Below are 22,508 nucleotides of genomic sequence, written 5' to 3'. Positions count from 1 at the left end.
CATTCAGCTCAGGTGCAGCACATCAGGGAGGTAGAAATCGGAAGCCAATGGGCCTTGCACTGAGTCATGGGACAGAGCCCCCACGGGGCACCTGTGAGGGTCTGCACTCACTCTGCAAGTATCCCTATGTCCAAGGGACCACAACATGCAATTGCAAGTAAAAACACCATGACAGGCCAAGAGACCGCAGAAAAAAAGGAAAGAGTTTTCTATATTTTAGTAACTTTAGCAGCATTATATATAATTTTTAAAATTTATTCATTTTGAGACAGAGTGTGAGCAGAGGAGGGGCAGAGAGAGAGGGAGACAGAGAATTCCAAGCAGGCTCCGCACCCTCACCAAGGAGCCCGATGCGGGGCTTGAACCCACAAACCACGGGATTGTGACCTGAGCAGAAACCAAGATTCAGACGCTTAACTGACTGAGCCACCCAGGCACCCCAACAGCGCTCTATTTAAATGGAGGCCCTCATATTTTCATTTGGCACTGGGCTCTATAAATTATGTCACCAGCCCTGCCCAGGCCAGCCCCATACCTTAAGGTTACTACTTTTAGAGCTCATACAATCTGGGTATTTCATCCTGTCTCCTCAGTACCCTTGCTTCTGTGCTTATAATTTACTCCTTTAGCTCGTATCTTTATCCCTGCTCCTGGCCATCATGGTGTGGTGGCCATTCCCGGAGTGTCAGACTTAGCCACATCCAGCTCCCTGTTTCCCCAACCTTCAAATCCAATCTAGCAGAACAATTCCCTCTTGTGACCCACCCTCGTCTTTCATCACCCAACGGCTCCACCTCTCAACCTCAGCATTGTGATTTAGTGCACACGCCATGTGGCAAATCAACTTGTAAAAGGAGAAGAGTAATGTTTACTTTGTAGGTTTGCTGTAAGGTTAAGCAAAATCATATATATATATATATATATATATATATATATATATATATATATAGGATGTGCTTAGCATGATGCCTGGCACACAGATAGGCCTTCTCACTAAAAGCCTAGCATTTTCCCCTTGGGTCACAATTTCCTACCCTTGTGCTCCCACCCTCTTGTCCCCACCAAACTGGCATCCAACACTAAGATCTCCACTCTCAATCTCCCCCTTTTATGTCAGTCTATCACGACACCCTTGTCCATCCCCAGGCTTCACTCCCTACCCTACCCCCTATTTTTTCAACTGTTGGCAGGATTCTCGTTTCTTTTCTGCCATAGCTGACCTGCAAAATATCTGCCACGTAAAAATTTACCTAGTTCCTCTCTAGTTTCCTGTGATCTGCTTTCTCTGCTCCCAGACTGAGACCCTGCTGTGCTGGCGTGTGCCTGCCGACTCCAGCCAGCCCCTTCCTGCTGGTCTCGGCTCATCCATAACCTCCATACCCCACAGTGGTTGTGAGAAGGCTTCTCTTCGAGCCTCCTGTCCTTTCCTATCCTCTGACTCTGAGCCACTGTCCCCGGTTTCGACTCCAGAGGTAAAAAGCAGGCCTTGGGCTTGACTCTGCCTTCCCTGTTCTGCTTACAGACAGACCCCTGTATGTGGGGCCTCCCTCCTTCCCCCTCTTCCTGCGTATCTCTCTTCTTGCCCGTTTTCCTCTACACTCTGGGTCCTCTGTTGCTTCCCAACTTGGTCAGTCATTCTTTCTACTTTACCGTCAACCTCTTGTTCTCCATGTCTGCCCCTCCTCCGAATGATACCTTCTTCAACATTTAATTTACGGGGAAACCCTTCCATCTCATCAGCCAGGCCCTTTGATAAAGCCTACCGTGCTGGCTCGCTCCCTTCTTCCACTTCCGACAGCTCCTCAGCTCCCTTGATAGAAGGCTGTCCTCCATTCCAGGGACATCTGTCTCTCTGAGACACTCAGTGGGCTCCTAACTGCCCATCTGTGATCAACATCTAAACTTGATCACACCTCATTTGTCTGCAGTGTCTGACATGGTTGAATTCTACTTCCTTCTGAAAAGGAATTCTGGAATTCTAATTCCTTTAGGTGGTCTCTCTCTCCGTTTTCTTTGCCTTCTCCTTTTCGCCTTCTCTGCTGCTCCCTCCACTGTTGCTGTTCTCTCGGCTTCCACCCTTCCCCCTTCTCTTTCCCTCTCAAGCCTCCCTTGATGAATTCATTTGTCCTCGTGGCTTTATCCACCCTATCTTTTCTGACGACCCAGTGCTGGGGTCCAGGCCCACCGGACCAGAGTAGCACAGTGGCCGTCACATTGCTCAGCCACACAGCTTACTGGCTAAATGCCCGGTGCAAATCATTAACCTATGCAAGTTTTAGCCTCCTCCACCGGACAGTGAGACTAACAACACATAGCTTATGGGGTTGTCGTGAGGATTAAAATAATGCAGAAAAAGCTGCTGGCACATATAAATGCCTCAATAAACTGTAGCGACCCTGCTGTTGCTCATTGCCTTGATATTTATTTATTTTTTAACTTTTTTAAGTGTTTATTTATTGTTGAGAGACAGAGAGAGAGGGGGGAGAGAGAGAGTGCAAGCAGGGGAGGGGCAGAGAGAGAGGGAGACACAGAATCCGAAGCAGGCTCCAGGCTCTGGGCTGTCAGCACGAAGTCCAACATGGAGCTCAAACCCACGAACTGTGAGATCATGACTTGAGCTGAAGTCGGATGCTTAACCCACTGAGCCACCCAGGCGCCCACTCAATGTATTTTTGTGCAGGATTTATTACAACTCTGTTCATATCCAGCAAAGACCATTTGACAGGCACAATGTAATAGGATAAAGGCTAGGTGCTTGCCTACTTTTCCACTGTCCCGTAAGTGCTCATGCACCACCAAATGAAACCATTGACAATTTCCGGAAGGTACCATGTCCAAATAGCTTGTCTCTATTGCTACCCTACTCTGTACAGCCACTCCTGACCATCTCTCGCACAGTCCCTTACCAAATTCATTACTTCCACTCTAACCCCTGCAGCTATGATCGGCTTTTTCTAAAAATCGTTGCCTCTCAACCTTCTGAACTTCGCTTTTCAGTCCTGTCTTTGTCTCCAGAGCCTAGCACAATGCCTGGCACACAGACCTTTATTACCCCTACAGTGGTTGAGTCGATAAATTCAAAACACTAGAGAAACGCTTCATCAGCATTCCACCAGGGGTCGCTTTCTTTACATTTTAGGAAGGAACAGTGCAGGCACTTAGTAAATCAATTCTTTATGAAAAATTTAACTTTGTGTTTAATTTTTAAAGTCATTTATTGTTTATTTAATGGAAACTGAAATTCTGCCATGTCGTACAAGCCTCACAACACTATGTGATCTGCATCTCTTTCTGGTTTTATGGATAATGTCAAAATTCACGTTTGGATAAAACCCAAAATTGAACGTGGCTTTTAATTTTGCACATTAAGAATTCAGATCACTGAATTTATGTGAAAGTTTCTTCCATATTTTTAAGGTTAATATCCTTATATAAGGATATTAGTATTTAATTAGTTTATTTCAAGTATGTTTATAGTTTATCCCAAAGACCAATTGTCTAAAGCTTTATTTCTTTATTCTTATTTACTCTGTTGCAAAAATAATGGTGTATTTCTACTAATCATCTTGATATGCCTGGCTTGCAGTGGACACTATAATTTCTAACATTACCATTATTATCTCTAGGAGAACTGGCCACACAGAATGAGAAACTTTCCCTCTAGGGAGGGTCAGGAAAGACTCCCTTGAGGAAGTCGTACTTGTACAAAGATCTGAAGCAAGAGAGAGCCCAACGTACCGACGAACTGCACAAAATTCAGGATGGCTGGAGCTTAGGATGAAAGAGGGCGGTGGTGGGGAGAAGATAAACTCAGCAGTTATCTGAGTGATCTCAGTAGTTGGCTGGTACCAGCCGGCTCAGAAAGAAACTTTTCATCACGTTTCATGCTATGAGCAATGAGAAGCTATTGATGGGGTTCATTTTTAGGATGACTTGAGTCAGCAAGACCTTTTAGGAGGTTGTTCGGGAAGACATAATGGTGGCCTGCACGGGGGTGGTCCAGAGGAGATAGAGATAAGCGGACAGAGTAAGCATATTTTTAGGAGGTGGAATTTATAGAATTTGGTGAGGAGCTGCAGGGGTAGGGAGGGCGGAGAGAGCCAGAAGTGGAGGATGCCTCTAGGGTCCTAGCTCGGGCAGTCAGCAAGAGGAGAGTAGCATTCGAGGAGCTAGTGGAGGAAGGCCAGGTGTGATACACGTGTCATGGAATCGCTCCACGGTCCCAGCAGCTGACCTTTATCACCCATTTCTCTGTGCTCCTTTAGTATATCATTTCTCTTTCGATTGGAATCCACGTAAGAACCACAGACTGTTGGAACAGTACTGGATCACACAGATTAGCAACAACCTCATCATATATGAGCTTTAAGAATCACAAAACTCTCCAGCCTTCTGGGGCCCTCCTATACAAGTAAAATATCTCAGGTACCTATGCTTTGTAACTGTAGGAAATATAGTCAACACCCAACTATTTCTAGGCATTTCCAGGAGGATGTTTGCACGGCCTATTGTCATTGGGAACCAGCAAGGCTCCATTTCTCCTTAATCCCCTCTTACTGCTACTTCCTTGCCTCCCCTTCATGCTCTGGCTCTGTCTCAATTCCTTCCCTCTAACTTGGCCCCAGAGCCCCAGGCTTTCATCTCTAGGACCTAGGGACCCAACGCTGTTGCCTGTAACTTGCTTTATAAAAGACTGCAAGGAATCGAGGAAGATTACTGAGCAAATTAAGGAACTTTAGACTCAGATTTCAGACTGTCCCGTGGGCTGGCCAGCTGCTGTCCTACTAGACGTGCATGCTCTCATTTACAATAGGTGTCTTCGCCTGGTTCTTCTCTTGCCTGTTCTTTAAGACCCCAATCCTTTGTCTCCAGCCCATTTCCCAAATCAGTGATCATCCACATAAGTCATCTAAGGATAATGCCCTTTTCCACTTTATCTACAGCAGTTTTATCAGTTTTATTTACTTATGTTTAATTTTTCTCATCCTTGCTAGACTCCGTGTCCTGGCTTTGCATGGCCAAGCGTTTGCCCAAAGCTGTTTTCTCTAGATGAACTCTGCTGCACTTTTCAAATAGTAATTATTTCCTTCCTGCTGTCTGTACTCTATTTTGAAGAGAAAACAGAAGCTCCCAAATCTAAGTGCACAGCACTGTCAGTGACAGATTTTAGAACAGAACATCTTTTTCTGAGACATCTGACCTTGATTCCAGTATGCTTTCTGTACAAATCTCTCATCTTGGGGGCGCCTGGGTGGCTCAGTCAGTTGGGTGTCTGACTTTGGCTTGGGTCATGATCTCACAGTTCATGGGTTTGAGCCCTGCACGAGGCTCTGTGCTGGCATCTCAGAGCCTGGAGCCTGCTTCTGATTCTGTGTCTCCCCGTCTCTCTCTCTGCCTCTCCCCTGCTCGTGCTCTGCCTCTCTCTCAGAAATAGAGAAACATTAGAAGCAAACAAATCTCTCTAGTCTTTTGGCCTGGGACTTCTTGAGGGTGTGGAATTGCTAGCTAGCTCAGCACAATGCCTGGAGCAAAGCAAGATCGCGCTCCAGGAATGTTTGCTGAATGGACATGCTTCATCCCCATTCCCTCAAAATTCTTCTAGACTGGAGTGATCCAGCCTTTCTGGTGCCAGTGACCAACCGTGACCATTAGAGGGCAGCAGAGGTACAAAAGCACCCTGGAGGGGATGGCTGAAGTCTTGTAACCAAGTCAATCAGAAACATCAGTAACAGAAACCTCATGGAATACAGAATGCAGGGCTGTCAGGTTAGACCAAAACAAAAACAAAAACAAAAACAAAACCCCAGGAAACTCTGGGAATACTTACATTAGAGATTTTTCGTTGTCTATCAGAAATTCAAATTATCTGGGTGCCCTGTGTTTCATCTGGCAACTCTAACAAGTGCCATTGCACATGAGCCTCATGCTCAAGAAGTGGCTTTGGTCCTTATCAGGATCCTGTTGGAAGGAATTTAATGGGGAAGGTGTATGGTGAGGTTACAAAAATCAAATGAGCACGTTCATCACAGAGGGGATTGACTAACGGTGTTAGCTCAGCCGATGTTAAAATCCACCCTGCAGGAGAAAACTGTAATAGCACCTGGAGTACTCAGGATGGCAGTTCCCTCCTCTACCCCTTCCTGCAGGAAATGCGACTGCCCCTGCATGCAGTGCAACAGATAGTTACCGTTGAAAGAGGATATGCAACATCTCTGTATGTGGGCATAGACTGAGCAATAATCGTTTAACTCCACGCACTGTGACAGCTATAACTTGTATCCACCCTCCTCCTTGATCTTGGCATCTTTCAACTTGAATCACAACCAATTCTCTTTATTTCAGAATCTGCCATTTTCCACAGGTTTTTCTTATGATGCTTCCTTTCCCCAAGGTTCATTTTCTTTTTAAGGACCTCCTAAAATTATGCTGCTTCTTCTTTTTTTTTTTTAATGTTTATTTATTTATTTTGAAAGAGAGAGATAGAAAGCAAGTGGAGGAGGGGCAGAGAGAGAGGAGACAGAGAATCCCAAGTAGACTCTGGGCATGGTCAGAGTCAGACTCCACCTGAACCACAAAACCGTGAGATCATGACCTGAGTGGAAACCAAGAGTCAGACGCTCAGCCAACTGAGCCACCCACGCACCCCCTGAAATTATGCTTCTTAAACATACTTTTCTCTAATTAAGTGGAGATACCCATTCTTAATCTAATTGATAAACATAAACATTGAATAAGCTGAGAAACACATTTGTTTCAACACACACTTATTGAGGGCCTACTATGTAGGAGAAAGATGTCACCATTAAGAAACTCATAACATAGTTAACAAAAACATTAGAAACCAGAAGGGAAATTCCCCCCCGTAAGAAGTGATTGATCTGGGGTGGAGAGAACAACTGGTTCCTTGTAAATCACAGTTCTCATATTCCTATGAATTTACTTTTGGAAGTAACTTCAGGGTAAGAAAATTCATGTGTATGTTATAACTGATCTATGGGAATTGGGAAAGCTACAGTAGAGGCTTCTTTAAGTTGTTTCTCAAGGAGCAGTTACTTGCTTCCTCTTTTCATTAGGTAGAACTGACCAAATCGAGCCTCAGTCATCCTTCTGTATATAGAAGCAACACACACACACACACACACACACACACACACACACACACTCGTACAGCTGCATGGATTCAAGAACAACAGGTACTAGTGATAGCTGGCTGGAGAAGGCAGCTTCTAACAATCCTAGAATGTTAGTACTTCAAAGACCTTAGGGATCAATCATCTGGTCCAATTTCCTTACTTACAGATGTGGTATCTGAGGCCCCCAAATTTTTAAAGACTTGTGTAAGTTCCCTCTCCAAGCTTGAGATAGGGTTGGGACAGAGCTCAAGACTCCCATCTGTGTTTAAGATAAGGTTCTGAAAGACTAGATATGACGTCCAGTGACATTTGGGTAGTAACCATTTTCTCCTGGGAAAGTTTTTTTTTTTGAGAGAGAGAGTGTGGACTCACCCATGCTAGGAGAGGTAGGAGCAGAGGGGAATAAGGAAGGGAGAGGGGCAAAGGGGAGAAGGAGGGGTAGAGAGGGAGTGGGGGAAGGGCAGAGGGAGAGGGAGAGAGAGAGTCTCAAGCAGGCTCCGCACCCAGAGCAGAGCCCGACTTGGGGCTGGAGATCATGACCTGGGCCAAAATCAAGAGTCAGATGCTTAACTGACTGAGCCACCCAGGAGCCCCTCCTGGGGAACTTCCTTAAGTCCCTGGCTTCTATGATGACTTTAGATTTTCCTCTGTCTCCTGGATGCTCATTTCTGACTCCTTTGCTAGTGCCTTCCTCTACTCTTGTCTACAAGGAATGTTCTTTAGAGTTCATTCTCCCACCACCCCCTGCACAATTTCATCAACTATCATTGTTTTAGTCAGTATAAAAACTACCCCTTCAACTCCCCAATTTTTCTCTCTTATTCTGATGATTTCCCTAGGATCCATATGTTCAACTGTTATCTAGATATTCCACAGACACCTCCAACTGTCCAAAACAGAATGCTTATCTTTTTTCTTAGCCTCCCCCAAGTTGGGCTCTCTTCTTGTATTCCATGTTTTAGATAGTGACGTAATTATCCACGCAAGTCTCCTTGTCCCCACCCCGTCCCCGCCACAAATTGGTCACCAAGCCCTCTCAAGTCTATGCCCTTCACACCTCTTTACCTATTACTTCCTCTGCATCCATACAACCCTGCCTTCATTAGGTCAGGAGTTACAGGTTCAAATGCACACAGGAGGAAAGCAAGTGAGAAGGGACATGTGCCTTTAATAGGGGGCAGTAAGAACTATGACCAACTAGAGACAATGGGCCTCATGTAAAGAGGAGACAAAGTACGTAGTTTATGTCAATTTTTTCTAAGAGAGAATGCAGGCCCAGTATTGCCAGATATACTAAATTTGGAAGCCTAAAGTTTTAATGCAAAATATTCTGATTTTTAAGTGGGGCAAATAATTTCATTTAAAAAACCCTCAGATATTGGATGGAAAACAAGCATACCTGTCCCCCCACTACCACCAGCACCGCGGTGCCTGACCCATCCCATCATCCTGCATCTAGCACAGTGCCTGAAACACAGTAGGTGATCAGCAAACACTTAAGTGAACGGAAATGGATTATGAGGTTGTTGTTGAGTGGTGTGCCGTTTAACCTTAAAAAATAATTGCAACTCCTGAATTGTTATGCGCACCTTTTAGTGAATAAAGTGACACAAAAGTATTTCAAGAAAAAGTCAATTATTTTCCTTCTCTGTTCCCATACCCTACAGGAAATTGATACTAACAGTGTAGTGTTTATCCAGCTACATTTTCTGTGTGATCTTAAGACAGTTATGTGAATTTCTGTTTTGTTTTTGTTTTTCAAAAATGTAACCATACTTTACACATTAGTCTGCAATGTGCTGTTTTCGCTTAATTATCCAGTATTGCCATCCTTTGGCTTAGTAATTAAGTTAGTTACTAAGTTAGATATTCTTTTTTTTTTTTAATGTTGATTTCTTTTCTTTCTTTTTTTTAATTTTTTTTTAACGTTTATTTTATTTTATTTTTTTTAACTTTTTTTTTTTTTTAATTTATTTTTGAGACAGAGAGAGACAGAGCATGAACGGGGGAGGGGCAGAGAGAGAGGGAGACACAGAATCGGAAGCAGGCTCCAGGCTCTGAGCCATCAGCCCAGAGCCCGACGCGGGGCTCGAACTCACCGACCACAAGATCGTGACCTGAGCCGAAGTTGGATGCCCAACCGACTGAGCCACCCAGGTGCCCCTAACGTTTATTTATTTTTGAGACAGAGAGAGACAGAGCATGAACGGGGGAGGGTCAGAGAGAGGGAGACACAGAATCTGAAACAGGCCCCAGGCTCTGAGCCATCAGCCCAGAGCCTGACGCGGGGCTCGAACCCACGGACCGCGAGATCATGACCCGAGCCGAAGCCGGCTGCCCAACCGACTGAGGCACCCAGGCACCCCTCTTTTCTTTTTTTTTTTTTTTAACGGTTATTTATTTATTTATTTATTTATTTTTGTTTTATTTATTTTTGGGACAGAGAGAGACAGAGCATGAACAGGGGAGGGGCAGAGAGAGAGGGAGACACAGAATCGGAAACAGGCTCCAGGCTCCGAGCCATCAGCCCAGAGCCTGACGCGGGGCTCGAACTCACGGACCGCGGACCGTGAGATCGTGACCTGGCTGAAGTCGGACGCTTAACCGACTGCGCCACCCAGGCGCCCCGGGTTATTTATTTTTGAGACAGAGAGAGACAGAGCATGAACGGGGGAGGGTCAGAGAGAGAGGGAGACACAGAATCTGAAACTGGCTCCAGGCTCTGAGAGGTCAGCACAGAGCCCGACGCAGGGCTCAAACTCACGGACCGCGAGATCGTGACCTAAACTGAAGTCAGCCGCTTAACCGACTGAGCCACCCAGGCGCCCCTAATGTTGATTTTTTATAAGACAGAGAGGAGGGAAGGAGAGAATCCCAAGCAGGCTCCATGCTCTGTGTAGAGCCCACCTCGGGGGCTCAATCTCATGTCCTTGAGATCATGAACTGAACTGAAATCAAGGGTCAGTTGCTTAACAGACTGAACGACCCTAGTGCCCCAAGAAACTTCATTCTTTTTAATAGCTGCATAATGCTCTTTAATATGATTTACTATAATTAATCCAACCACTTTCCTATTGACTAACAATCAGATTGTTCCCGGCTTCTTTTTGGTTTAAGAAAGATGTACAATAAATATCCCCATAAACTTATACAGGGCTCTTCCACGCCTTCTATTTCTGTGAGAGAGATCCCCCAAAATGGAATCACTATATTAAAGGATGTGTTAATATGTTTTAAAAGACACTTCACAATCACTTTCAAAGGGTTCTAACAATTCACATTCCCAACCAGGTGCCTTTGGCAGAGTGAACAGGGAAGGTCCCACTGAGAAGATGATATATGAACAAAGACTCAAAGATGGTGAATGAGCTAGACACACAGATCCCTGGGCAAGACATTTCCGGACAGGGGGGAACACACCGGGGAAGTGCCCTGAGACTGATGCGTTCAAGGAACAAGAAAGAGGCCAGTGCAACCAAAGCAGAATGATCCAAGGGCAGAACAGGAGGAGATACTGTCAGTGAGACTGATGGTAGGGCAGAGCCTGTAGAACCATTTAGGTTTTTGCTTTTACCATGAGTGTGATAAGGAGCCATCGCTGGGTTTTGAGCAAGGGAGTAATATACTAAGACCTGTTTTAAAAGGATCACTACGGCTGTTACATTGAGAAATGCTCTATCTGGGAGAGCACTGGGCGCAGGAGACCAGGTAGGAGGTTGCTGCGATAAGCTAGCACAGAAAGGAAGGCAGAGGGGGGACTAGTGTATAAGCAGTGGGGATGGTGAGATCTGTCAGATTCTGGGCCTGTTCTGAAGGTAGAGTCAGTGGAACTTGCTGATGGGTTGGTTATGGGATGGAGGAGACAGAGAGGAGTCAGGGATGAATCCAGAGAGTTTGGCTAGAGCAACCATGAGGATAAAGTTGCCATCACTGTGGGATGGGGAAGACTGTAGGTGGAGCAGATCTGAGGGGAAAAGATCAGGGATTCATATTTGGCCATATTAAGTTTTACATGTGTATTACTGATCTAAATGGGGTTTTTTGGCAGGCAGTTGGAAATACAAGCTTATAGTTCAAGAGGGGAACAGACAGCAATACAAACTTAAGAATCACAGCATAACGAGGCTGCTGGGTGGCTCAGTCGGTTGTGTCTGACTCTTGATTTTAGCTCAGGTCGTGACCCCAGGGTCATGGGATTGAGCCCCACATCAGTCTCTGCTGCATGTGAAGCATGCTTGGGATTCTCTTTCTCTCTCTCTCTGTCCCTTTCACCGGCTTGTGCTCTCAATCTCTCTCTCTAAAATTAAAAGAAAAAAAAAAAGAATCATGGCATATAGATGCTATTTAAAGACATGAGACCAAATAGAGTGTAGAGAGAAGAGCAAAGACCAAGTGGTCAGGGAGAACAGGGAAGACCAGAAAAGGCAACTACTCGGAAGCAGCAGACACGAGAAAGGGAGACAATCAAGAGATAGTGGTGTCCCTGAAACCAGGGGCCCAAAATGTATGAAGGCAGAAGGAGAGATTAGGTGCGTCCAATGTGGCTCTGATAAGTCATGTAAGAGGACAGCTGAGAGCTAACTGATAGACTGAGCAAGGGACCCCAAAGACAGTCACATCCTACTCCCCAGAACCTGTGAATACATTACCTTCCATGGCAAAAGGGACTTTGTAGATGGGATCGTGTTAATAAACTGGAAATGGGGAGATTGTTCTGGATTGTCAGGGTGGGAACAATGTGATCACAAGTGTCCTTAGAAGGGGGAGGCAAGAGGTTTGGAGTCAGAGGCAGAGGCAATGGGGCAATGGAAGCAGAGTTCGGAGTGATGTGGCAAGGGGCGCACTGTCCCCTAGGGCCTCAGAAGGAAGGCATCCTGCGGACCCATTTTGAACTTCTGACCTCTGGAACCGTGTGATAATAAACTTGTGTTGTTTTAAGCAACTAAGTTTGTGGTACTTTGTCATAGCAGCAATAGGAAACAAATACCCCAACCATGGGGTATAGTGATGTGAGTGTCCTGTGTTCGTGGCCACATGGTGGCCTTGGAGCAGAGGAGTTTCAGGAGAATGATGGGAGTAGAAGTCTGACTGAAGTGGGCTAACGAAGACCAGGAGAACATGCAGGACCTTTGTGCAAAATCAATAAAAAAAAGCCTGTTTCTGGGGGCACCTGCGTGGCTCAGTCAGTTAAGTGTCTGACTTTGGCTCAGATCATGATCTCACATTTCGTGGGGTTGAGTCCCACATTGGGCTCTGTGCTGACAGCTCAGAGCCTGGAGCCTGCTTCGGATTCTGCGTCTCCCTCTCTCTCTGCCCTTCCCCCTGCTTGTGTTCTGTCTCTTCCAAAAATAAATATACATTTAAAAAAAATTTTTTTTTAAAGCCTGTTTCTGGCTGGCCAATTGGAAACGGTGATGCCTCGAGGTAGATCAATTTCAAATGTTGTTCCTCAAAAATGACAAAGTCCTGTTTCAGGCATTTTGCTTGGCAAGCAAAGAATGAATTGGATTTCAGCCTTTACCAGCACCTCCTCTATCAAATGCCTTTGGGCAGAGCACAAGTTAGCCCTGGAGGAGAGGAATTGAGGATAAATAAATATAGACATTCCTATTAAGTGATTTTGGTGCAGGAGAGCTAAGAAATGGGTTGGTGACTGGTGGGGGAAGTGAGGACAGAGAAATGATTTTTTTTTTTTTTTTAAGTAGGCTTCACAGCCAACCTGGGGCCTGACCTCACAACCAACTGGACCTTGAGATCAAGACCTGAGCTGAGATCAAGAAACAGACACTTAACCAGGGAAGGGTTGCTGGAGTGAATGATCTTGAGCAGATGAGAGGGGCTAGGATCAATCTATCTATCTATCTAGATATCACTTTATTTTTGAGAGAGAGACAGAGTGAGAGCAGGGAAGGGTCAGAGAGAGGAGACACAGAATCTGAAGCAGGCTCCAGGCTCTGAGCTATCAGCAGAGCCCAACATGGGGCTTGAACCCACGAACCGTGAGATCATGACCTGAGCTGAGGTCAGATACTTAACTGACTGAGCCACCCAGGCACTGGGAGAGGGGCTAGGATCTAGACCATAATGTAAATGAGGACTACAACTGAGGGCTTGGCATTTGATAAAATCAGTAAGAGGCAACAGGGCACAAAATAAGACAGTGAAATAATATGTTTGCACCAGGAGAACAATGACCACAAAAAGAAGGAAAATGGAGGTTGTGAGGCCAGCCAGGACAGAGTTGTACTAAGTTAGGTGAGAAGGTACAGAATAAGGTGTTGGTATAACTTTCAGACTTGTAACTCAGGGCTCCTAACAAGGGCCCCAGACATCAGGGGGTCTCACTCTTTGAAGTGACTTCCTTAAATCTCCTCAGACCCTCTCTGGTACCTGGGACCAGCTGAGAATGGATTGGTGTCCATCTGGGTGGGTGCTTCCAACCAGAACCGGGGCCCCATGTGGGCTCAGTACCAGTTTCTCTGTTTGTGGACGATCTTCCATTGCCTGTCCAATGAGTGGCCTTGATCAGACATCCCAAGTTGCTCTGTGGTTCTCGACTATGCTATCATCCTGGGGTTCTGTGGCCAGGTCTTGGTTCTGGGAGGGTGACCCGGCAAGCTAATGGCACCTACTGGGCAATGCAGGTTTTTGTTTTTGTTTTAGGATTGTGTGAGCATGAGATTGGGCTGCCAGAATGGCACTGCCATGTTGATTTAGGGTGGCCTAAATCGTTCATACAGACAGGAGCGCTGCAAAAAATATTTGCCCATGGCTCCACACACCCTAGGAAGGGCCCTGAGTGAAACATAGTAATGAAGGGGCAATCGAAGAGACATTTTAGAGGAAAAGGAGAATAGATGCAATTTAGGGATTAATTAGATGTCCGGATATCTGAGCATCATCTTCTTAAGTGAATCCCGCCCCCCCCCCCCCCCCCCCGCAAAGAAATAGTTCAAAGCTTGTACTTCCCCTTATTATTTGGCAATGATACAACTTAGCAAAGAGATAATAGGTGGAGTTTTTTAAAGAGCAGTGTGGGAGCTGTAAGGAAGCGTTTTTTCTCAAAATGTGGAGTAGTGGTCAAATGTTATGGGGAAGGTGTCAGCCAACAATAATCTTTCCAAAACAGAGCTAGCCAGGAAAGAGGTAAGGAACATTCATTTCTCCCACATGCACTATTGATCTGAAACCGCGGAGCAGGGAGTTCTTACAGGCTGATCCAGCAGCTGCGTGAAAAGTAACCTCCGTGCAATTTGAGTTATGGATCACTCACAGATGACATCATGTTGTGGCTGTCTTTATAACTGTTTTACACCTACTTGAGGATCTCAAAGGAACGTGTGTATGTTTTACAAATCTCAAACAAATAAGCGAAGGCAGAAAATCAAGGAGTTTTCTTTTGCAGCAATATTTGTCTCCACACAACCCCAGTGTTCTTGGCTTTGTGCACAGATGCTGAGAACACAGAGCTGTGCTTGGACACGCAGCAGCAAAGAACACAGGCGCTGGCGCCAGACTCCCTGGGTTCAAATCCCGGCTAGGCCGCTTCCAACCTTAAGCAAGTTATTTAACCTTTTCACAAGAGTTTCCTCAGAAGTAAAATGGATATTTTACTGGTACCTACTTCCTGGGGCTGTTGGGAAGAGTAAAGGAGCTAATTCACTAAAAGCACTTGATGGCCGACACATCATAAGCACTCAAAATTAGCTACTTTTCTTGTTTATAAATAAAGGAAGATAAAAAATACATAAATGTTCTATTTTTCTGGGTGTGAAAGAATCTTTCTGTGCCCTCTCCAAATTCTGTTTTCGTCTATGAAAAGTGGAATTTCACAGATTTTATCTTCCTTAATGAAATAAGCCATTGGGTAAAATGAACTGTTGTTATAGCTTTATGGCTTTTTTTTTTTTTTTTTTGAGAATTTTCAAATTCTTTTTTCTACTGCCCTGCATATAATGGCTTTATCCTCAGTGTAATTCTCTTTCTGCATGTTACTTGTCTTTCACTCATTCCTTCCCTTTTTGCTCCTTATCATTCCACCCTAGTTCTTTGTATCTTATTTTTCTTCAATGCTTCATGAGCTGGGCGACTTTTTTTTTTTTTTTTTTTTGTCTTTGACCAGAGGTATGTGCCATAGGTAGAATCTTCGCACAGATGGAGGGAATTTTCCAGCCACTTACAATGTGCCCAGGAAAACACAGCTGGTAATCTGAAGGCACTTTGACTTCTGCAACCAGGCTGACCTTGTGGAATGCCCAAATATATTTCTGTTCCATGACGTCAGTCTTCTTCCTCTATTACTGATTATGAATTGCGTAACTATTACATTTTTCACCTGTTCCTCGATGTGCACTTCTTCTGTTCAATAATTCATCCCAGAGCCAACATAGCACACTATCTTTTCAATGTCAGTTTAATACTATCTCTGTCTCTATTTCTATCGATCACCATTATCTGAAATAAGAAGCCTCCACTCCCGTCATCCTCTCTCCCCTTAATCTCAGTGTAGCCCATAGTACTTAGAACCACTTGCTATTTGTATTTCCTTGATCTTTGTCTATCTCCTTCCCCTAGAATATGCAGGGACTTGTTTTGTTCACTATCTTTCTCTAGTGCCCAGTAACTGTCCCGAAATACGTATTGACTGAATAAATGGGTTGTAACCATTTGCTTCTTCTCACTAATACTTTCCAAACTTCTGCTGCTTTTTTCCCCCACTTATTCTGTGAGATCAATAATTTTCATAAACTGCCTAACAACTGAAGACCAAGATGGCCAACGAGGGATCTGTCTGCAGCACCGTACCTCTGGGGTAGCAGAGTTGTTGTGCTTTCGCTTCTGTGCTTACTTCAATCATGGCATACATGTTAGGAAAGGAGCCTCTAGAAAGCATATTTAAGAAAGCAATAGTTCTTTCATCAACATACTCTCCTAGAACTTAAAGACGTATATGCTGAAATAGAAATAGAAGGGCATGGAGTTAGCCCTTCACATTATTTTACCTTGAGTAAAAACTTACATAATAATGCAGACTAAATTCAATTGTAATTGAGATAACTGGGACCATTACTTTGTAACATTTAGAGACAGGGGCATAACATCAATGGCAATTACTGAGATCAATATTTCTACGGTGGCACCCAGGTGGTAAAGAAGAGGCCACGAAGGCTTCATGGGATCTCGTGGTATTTACTACCCAATCTGTCTCCTCAGAGGTGACATTACTTTTCTCTTTCACCTTAAAAATCCATATCAGTTTGTCATCTTACATATCATTTTTTAAAAACACTATAAAGACATACTTTATGTATTAAATAACATCATAAGTCAACTAGGCACTCCCAAAGGACTTTTTTCTTCCGTCTTTTTTCCCTTTTTGGTCTATCACTACTGAACTACTAGGAGTCCGGATTTCTGGTTGGAGACTTATGAAACTAGATATCCACTCTTTGTGGGTAAGGCTTTATACTTCTTTAATCCATTTTCCTACCGCACAATGCTATCCCAGTGTTTTAGCATTCAAAACTCTGCTGAATCAGCCCTTAGTACGGTTTTCCAGCCCCTCATCCCATTAACTCCCAATGTACATACCTTAATTATTTTATAGGAACTTTGTGGCAAGGTTTATAATTGTTTCCTTAGGTCTCTCACTGTACCCACCAACACAACCACCTAGTATGTGATCAGCCTTATGTCAGGAAGGATAGGCTAGGTTCGGCTGACAAGACAAACAACTCCGTAATCTTAGTGGGTTAACCCAACCAAGATTTATTCTCGTTGACTCAAAGTTTCCTGCAGGTCTCTAGAACTCTCCAGGGCAGTTGTCCATCATATGATGGATCGCCATTGTACCTCACACTCCCACAATCATCAAGGTAAGGAATAATTAGGGACAGAGAGAGGAGCACCCACAATTAAATACTTCCACCTTGAAGTGACACGTTGCTCTCGTTTCATCAACCAAAGCAAGTCAGATGGCCATGACTGACTTCAAATAGGTGGGGAAGTAAAGTCCTATGTGCTTAGGATGACAGGGGAACTAGGCATCTGCTGACAACAGTACTACCTGCCACACATAGGTATATCTGTTGACTAAATGAAATTGAACACATTTTGATTATAATTTCTGCTCTGTATGTAATTACCAATCTTTTTGCAGTCCTATTATTGAACCCATTTCTTTTTCAAAAAAATTTTTTTAATATTTATGTTTGAGAGAGAGACAGAGCGTGAGCAGGGGAGGGGCAGAGGTAAAGAGGTGGAGACAGAATCTGAAGCAGGCTCCAGGCTCTGAGCTGCCAGCACAGAGTCTGACGCAGGTCTTAAACTCACAAGCCAACCCCCATGAGATCATGACCTGAGCCGAAGTTGGACGCTCAACCGACTGAGTCCCTGAGGCGCCCCTAACCCATTTCTTGTTTTGATTCTACCATTTCCTTCCAGACATTACTTTAACAAACAAAACAGACAAAATACTAATTCAAACACTCATCAGGATAAATTAATCTGAAGTGCTTTCATGTAACTGTGAAACTGTCATTATCGTGACTACACCTTAACCGTGTGCTTTACTTCATTACATTAATTAAACAGGTCACTAAACCTTATTCCCTCCCTGCTCTCCCAATAAAATGTTTAGGCTTTACTAATGACAACTTCACAGTGGGCTACCTGCCTTGATCCCCTCCAGGCATTCTAAAACAAATACATTTCCAAAATAACCAGAAGACACATTATAGATAACATAGGGAAAAAAAAAAAAAACTTCTGCATGAGAAGCAACATGAATGAGATACTGAAAATTCTTTGCTTCATGATTCAGATTGATTTATTTAACAAATTTCCTAGGATAGATTTCAAGCAGACATTGACACGAGAGCTTGCTTTTGTGTGAGATGAATAGCCACGGTTTCAGGAGAAAATGGTTAAGCTGTTTAGAGCCTTCAGTGGTTCCTCACTAACCTTACTGAGGCCTCCCAAGGCACGGCATGTTTGGCTGTAGCCCACCTCTCTAGCCTCACCTTGTACCCATTCCTGATACTCTTGGCTTCAGTGACTGGACTTACGTCAATCCCGGAATCCCTCTTGTTCTTTCCTACCTTTTCCCCCATGACGCTGGCTTTTCAGAAAATCCAGGTCAGTTGTCTTGTAGAATGTCACATGTGCTAGGTCAAGTTGCATATATTATGGCCTGTTTCTGAACAGCACTAGAGCTAAAAACAGCTTTTACATTTTTAAAGGGTTGTAAAAAAGAAGAGAAAGAAGGAAAGGGAGGAGAAGGAGAAGGAGGAGGAAGAGCCGGAGGAGGAGGCAGGAAAATTATGTGATGGAGACCACAGGGCCTGCAAAACCTGAAATATTTATTATCTGGCCCTTTATGAAAACTGTATTGACTTCTATTTTAGATCTTTCTGTTTCCTCGTGGCATTATTTAGTTTATACCTCAGTTCCTTGGATTTTAGGCAAGTTGGAAATTAGATCTGGAAATGTGCTATCCAATATAGTAGCCAGCAGGCACATGTAGCTATTGGGTACTTGAAATATGGTTAGTCCAAGTTAAGATGTGCTATAAGGGTAAAATATACCCCAGATTTCAAAGAATTAGCATGAAAAAAAAGAGCATAAATTTTTCATTAGTGATTTTTATGTCGATTACCCTGTTGAAATAAAAATATTTTGGATATATTTGATTAAATAAAATGCATCATTACAATTAATGGTACCTGTTTCTTTTTTTAATGTGGCTACTAGAAAGTTTTAAATTACATATGTAGTTCACATATTTTCATTGAACAATGTGGTCTGCAGCCTTAATTAAAACCAGGTTAAATGTTTTTGGCAAAAATACTTCACAGCTGATCTTCTGTACATTGTACTGCATCCTACCATGAGACACACATCAGTTTGTCTCATTAATGGCGTGAAGTTTGAAAACTTGATAAAGGGGTGACTGACAAGAATCTTCATTGTAAAAATACATTTTCCTCTTTGCAGTTTGTAATCTATTATAGCCGTGAGACTATTGAGCCACTGTTTCCCATTGACTTTTCACTCAATGTTTTGTTTTTTTTTTTATCCTTTTGTGACCCTTGCTTGAATCCGTTATTACGTTGCGGATTGCAAAATGGTGTTTTATATTTTTAGAATTTCTTTTTAAATTTCTTACCTGACATTCTTTTCTTCTTTTCCTTTTTTTCCCCTTTCCTTCTTCCTTAAAAGGTGTTTTGTTTTGTTTTGTTTTGTTTTTGTTTTTAGGAAGTATCACAATGGACACATCACTTTTTACATACTCAGTGTGTTACAATCAAGTGCAGTGATTTTCTGATTCTCAAGCTTCCCGAAATTTGGCTAGTGGAAGTCCCTTCAAGGGGGTGCCTGAATCCTTTTATCATCACCCCATTGTTTTTTGAGGGCTTCCTTGCCATCTGGTACAACAAGCCCCAGGTCTGCCTTCTATTTTCCTTGTTTCAGAGGTAGAAACAGCCACTCCTTAAGAAGCCTCCATTTCTTTGAATGACAAAATGGTATTCCAAAACCAAGAGTTAGGGTGGTAGATGTGATCAGAGTTACTGGGATGACATTCTTTTCAGGTCCTCTCAATAGACAGAACTAGAAAATATATTTTAAGAAACCACAGCTCATATTGACATTGCTAATGCAAGTTTAATATTGTAGGAGTTTTCTCATTCCATTTGTTTTCTTTTCATATCCATTAAAAACCTTCATTTGATAAAAACATAAAGGCATTTACTTATCTGCTTTATCCTATGATACATAATTTCAAAATTATCATAACATTATTAAAACTAGCATTACCCATAGTGTGTGGTGAAGTTTAAGATTACTTTGTAGATCTTTTGTCCTCAGCATATATCCTGTTAAGGGTCTATGGTCAGAGTAACTTAAAAGTATTTATTCAAAGTATTCAAAAGTAACTTGAAGTAATTATTTTCCCTGCAAGGTTATAGCATATGTTTGATAGACACTTTCATTTGTTTCTGTTTGTGTCCAATTCAGGTTTGCTTTTGGTTTATTTATTTTTGAATAAGTGAAACATTCACACAGTTCAGAAGTTAAAACCATTATAAAAAGTTACGCTCAGAGATCTTGTTCTCAGTCTTGTTTCTTCTACCTTCTTTCTATCCTACCTGTAGGTAACTATTTTCATTAATTTCTGGGTTTACCTCTCCTGGTCTTCCTGGCTTCCTATCCCCCTTCCTTCCTTCTTTCTCCCCCAAACAAGCATACCCATATACACATAAATAAAACTATATGCATGGCTTTTGCTTTTTCTTATTTAATTGAATATCTTGAAAACCACTCATTATCAGTTCATAGAGATTTTCCTTTCTTTTTTAAAGTCACTGGAGAATATTCCATTGGATGGATGTATCATAATTCAGTAAGTCTCTTACTTAGACACATTTCTGCTATTTCCACTTACTTGCTACTACAACAATTACAGAGCAAATAACTCCATGCCTGTGTTTGTGGACACGTACCTTCAGGGTAGATCCAGGAATCTCACTTTTAGAAACATCCCAAGTGATTTTCATGCATAGCCAGATTGGAGTATTGTTGCTTACTGTGTAAAAAGGGTAAAAATGGTATTCAGAAACCTTGAATAGTTAACATTTTTAAAACGAAGAAACAACAGGTAGGGAAGCAAAGTTCGCACCATCCCAAATAGTCACTTTACTTCGAGGAATGCAATTGAGTTATATAAACAGTAGCTTAACCTCTGGAGTCTTGTCCCCTAATCACCACGTCGGTAACAAGAATATACTATTCGGACACACATAAGTGACCGAGATTTGGGCAGCAGATAACTTTCAGTTTAGATACGCTGAGTCTGAAGTAGCTGAGGTACATCCAGCAGTGGCATCTACTAGGCGGTTTTTTGCACAGGTTTGGAGATGAGGTTAGGAGTCAGTGAGTGTCGATTCCAGAGTAGGTGAAAGATGCTCGAGGGGAGGGTTACAGAGTGAGAAGGTGCTTAGGATGGACCTCTGGGGAATATTAGTACTTAAGAGGGCAGTAGAGGAGCCCAAGGAAACTATACATGGCTAGAGAAGTAGGAGGAAGCCCTGAGAACACAGGTCAGGGAAAGCCCAGGGAACAAAGTGTTACAAGGAGATAACAGTTACCAGTGTCAAAGGTTGAGAGGTGAGGTAAGACAAAGGCAAGAAGGTATCCACTGATTTCCATCCAAGAGACCAGGACTGTGGCAGACCAGGTTTAATACTGTGGTGGGAACAGTAGCCTTTATTGAGTGTTAAGCAAGGAATTCAACCTCACACAGATGATCCTTGGAAATCTTGGAAACACCTGGTGTTTTGTCAGCTACAACAGAGTTTTTCTAAAAGCAACAAGAAGAGAGATTTGTATCCAAAGGGAAAAATCAATTTTAGTATTTTCTCCCATAGATTTTTCTTAAAACTTTGGTGCTGGCTGTTGTTAATGTATATTAAAATCTATCATAAAATGCTTTGGGATTTAGCAAACAGCACATGTTTAGGTATTTTAGGTTTATTATTAATAGAGTAATTTCATAACAAATAGTATAAAAATAAGTAAGGTAATCATATGTTTTATGGTGTTCCTCAAAGAGTACCATGACTTTCAAACAGTATCCCGTATGGGAACCCTGGCTCCGGAATAACTTTTTAAGCCTCTTTGCTTTCTCTTCTACTTCCTTTCCCCAGTCCCTGTCCATACTCTTGGCTATAAGTAGATGCTGTTTTGCCCCACTGTTAGCAGGTAGGTAGTCCAGCTGCAAGGAGCTTGGGAGACCAGTGTGCACTCACAGAGGAAAAGAGGAAACAGACTTTGAATGTCATCTAATCCAGTAGTTTCCAAACCCGGCTGAGCATCGAAATAGATAACCTGGCACGTGCATGAAAAAGACAGAATCCTGGGTCCCTGCCCTAGATCCCTATACTCTGCGTCTGGAACGGGGCGTAGAGAACTGTACCTTGAATAAGAGCCTTTGATGATATGAATTTAACTCCTTAAGAAAGCGGAGGACCAAAGCAGCCATGAATAAACGGGTCTTTCGACTGGAGATTCGCTGCTCTGTGCTTTGGGTTGTGGCCGATTGTCCTGAAGGGCATCTGGGTTTTCGTTTTAGGGTGCTGGGGATGGCTTGCTTTTCCGGGCTTTTTGGCTCACTAGACCTGGGCTTCCCTCACTTATCTCTCTCCGGAGGTGCTAGAAGTTCTGCAAGTGCCCCCCCCCCCCCCCCGCCGACGCTGTCCAGCCAGCGGGGTTGGTCTAGGCATCCCGCGGACACTCGAGTACGCTTACCGGCTTGCCCTCTCTTCTTCACCCCGCCCTTCGCCCCGTCCCCGGCGTCTGCGTCTTATCCCCGCCTCC

At 43.4% G+C, this 22,508-nt stretch overlaps 1 long non-coding RNA gene across 1 annotated transcript; it reads right to left on the bottom strand.

Moving 5' to 3' along the window:
• Nucleotides 1–5,827: 5,827 nt before the first annotated feature.
• On the bottom strand, nt 5,828–22,350 carry LOC109270456 (uncharacterized). The gene is made up of 3 exons (XR_008419621.1): nt 22,108–22,350; nt 20,636–20,718; nt 5,828–5,958 (listed from the first exon to the last, which is right to left on the bottom strand). It is a non-coding gene; the product is annotated as an uncharacterized LOC109270456 (long non-coding RNA).
• Between the last annotated feature and the right edge of the window lie 158 nt (nt 22,351–22,508).

The sequence above is a fragment of the Panthera pardus genome, unplaced genomic scaffold (assembly GCF_024362965.1).
Source record: "Panthera pardus isolate Hobbes unplaced genomic scaffold, ASM2436296v1 HiC_scaffold_6, whole genome shotgun sequence".
NCBI lineage: Eukaryota > Metazoa > Chordata > Mammalia > Carnivora > Felidae > Panthera > Panthera pardus.
The sequence above is the reverse complement of the archived record's forward strand: the minus strand, read 5'-3'. Positions and strand labels throughout refer to the sequence as shown.